This window comes from Cupressus sempervirens, chromosome 4, assembly GCF_028749045.1.
Source record: "Cupressus sempervirens isolate cs-2001-9-10 chromosome 4, ASM2874904v1, whole genome shotgun sequence".
Lineage (NCBI taxonomy): Eukaryota > Viridiplantae > Streptophyta > Pinopsida > Cupressales > Cupressaceae > Cupressus > Cupressus sempervirens.
Window position 1 is genome coordinate 658486769 of NC_143121.1, and position 2391 is coordinate 658489159.

The 2391-nt window shown below is 42.3% G+C and overlaps 1 pseudogene across 1 annotated transcript; it reads left to right on the top strand.

The window, feature by feature from the left end:
• Nucleotides 1–304: 304 nt before the first annotated feature.
• On the top strand, nt 305–2082 carry LOC149562974 (cytochrome P450 750A1 pseudogene; annotated as a pseudogene). The gene is made up of 2 exons (XR_016364265.1): nt 305–1264; nt 1358–2082. The product of XR_016364265.1 is annotated as a cytochrome P450 750A1 pseudogene (transcript).
• The last annotated feature ends 309 nt before the right edge of the window (nt 2083–2391 follow it).

Genomic DNA, 2391 nt, shown 5'->3' on the forward strand with positions numbered 1-2391 from the left:
CATTGGCGGTGGATAGATGGGATTGACTGCTTAAATGGGGAAGGCGATGACGTTTGAAATCTTGTTCTCTTGCAGCCAAACTACTTATTCCCTTCTTCTGCCATGGCCGAAGCAGTTCTGACTCAGTCAAATCCTGACTTCTCAAGATTCTGCCATTCACAAGTCAATACGAGAAGGGAAAAAAACAAGGCAAAAGAGATGCCTTTTCGTCTGCATCTGAATTAAAAAGAAAAACAAGGCAGAAGATCTGCCAACGCCTCTCTATATATGCGAGCATTCAGTGTCTCCCTCATCTATGCTCAAAATGGCTTCTACTGCAGGCATTCCCAAACATTTTCAAGAATTAGATATAATTAGAGGCGGCTGTTACGTTCCATCACCACCAATGCTATTTGCCTTGATAATCTTTTTATGGGTCTTTTATAGATTTACCGTGCAAAGGAAGAATCAATTGCCCCCCGGGCCATTTGCATGGCCAGTCATAGGAAATCTGAACCAGCTGGGAAAGCTTCCCCATCGCGATCTCCTCGAACTCGGGAGGAAATACGGGCCCATCATGAGTTTGAAATTGGGTTCTTTTCCCACAGTTGTGGTTTCTTCTTCTGCCATGGCGAAGGAGTTTGTGAAAACCCACGATCTGGTCTTCTCCAGCAGACCTGCAATGGCTGTGGGGAAATACCTCGCATATAATTTCAAGGACGTGGCAATTGCTCCTTATGGGCTTTACTGGCGACACATGAGGAAACTCTGCGTGGTTGGATTGTTGAATGCCAAGAGGATCGAGTCGTTCAGGAGTGTAAGAGAGGAAGAAGCGCGTCTCCTTGTACGCTCACTGTGGGAGATGTCTGAGCAGGGAAAGAGGCCCGTGAATCTAACGAATATGCTGTTAATGTATACGTTAGCAACCATGTGGCGAATCCTCTCCGGCAAAAATCAATCCTTTTACAGCGACGGTGGAGGTGAAATACTGAAGATGTTTTCAGAGATGTCAGCCGTAGCGGCAGAGGTGAATGTAGGAGATTTCGTTCCTTCCTTGCACTGGATTGACTCCATTTCAGGTGTGAAGCAACGCATGAAAAAGGTACACACGGCCTTCGACAGAGTTGTCAGAGATATAATAGAGGAGCACCAGCAGCGAAAGAGGAGCTTAGATAAGAGCAATGAGAACGAGCATGCTACTAAGGCCTTCGTTGACGAGCTCCTGGAAATGGAGAGCCTTGATGGAAGGGCAATCACTGAAGAAAACATCAAAGCCATTGTTTTGGTACAATTTCAGTTATATATATATAATTACTACTTTAATTGCTATTGCGATATTTTAAATTAATCTAATTACATGGGCGCATCATATTTCCAGGACATGCTTATAGCTGGAGTTGAAACGACGGCTACAACGATGGTTTGGCTGATGAGCTCGCTGATCAAGAACCCTAATGTGGCGAGGAAAATGCAGGAGGAAATTGAATCTGTAGTGGGCAGAGAAAGAATGGTGAATGAAGATGACGTGGGACACATGGAGTACGTGCAGTGTGTGGTAAAGGAGACTCTGAGGTTATTCCCCGCCGCGCCATTAATGCTTCCACATGAATCAACACAAGATTGTAGGGTTGGGGATTACGTCATTCCCGCGAAAAGCAGGCTGGTGATTAATGCGTGGGCGATTGCAAGAGATCCGTCGGTGTGGGAGGATCCTGATGTATTCAGGCCGGAGAGATTTGTGGGAAGAGATGTGGATATTGCGAGGGACAAAGACTGGTTTGACATGTTGCCATTTGGGGTAGGGAGAAGAGGATGCCCGGGGGCGAACATGGCTGTTGTGACAATCAGCTTCCTTTCTGCTCAGTTGTTCCACTGCTTTGATTGGAGTGTGGAAGGGGATTTGGATATGACGGAAGGGGCGACGTCCATGCGCAGAAGTGTTGACCTTCTGGCTCTCCCTCGTCTCAGGCTCAACGCCTGCCTCTAGTGGTCATATCTGTCTTATTCTTAAAAGTTGATTTTTGTTGTATGTCTTTGTTTAAGTATTATGCAAAGGTTTGATTCTTAAGCTATAAAAGTGTTAAAATTCAAAATTCGCTTATTTTTTCCAAACTTAAACATCACATACTAAGGCTCCATTCTTGAGTTAAAAGTTTTAAAAAATTGAATTAATTTTCCATATAATAGTCGATTTGAAAACCTTTTATTCGTAATTAAAGATTTTTCTTAAAATTATGATATAATTATTTGGTATGAGACATATAAGACATTGTTCATGGGTTTATCAAATTTAATATCGTACTTTTTGATTAATATTAGCTTTAAAAAATTTCATATTTCTCTTTCATGTATTAAAAAACTTTGAATACAAATCTTACATCAATCATTGTTTTGATTATTTGTTTATTTTAA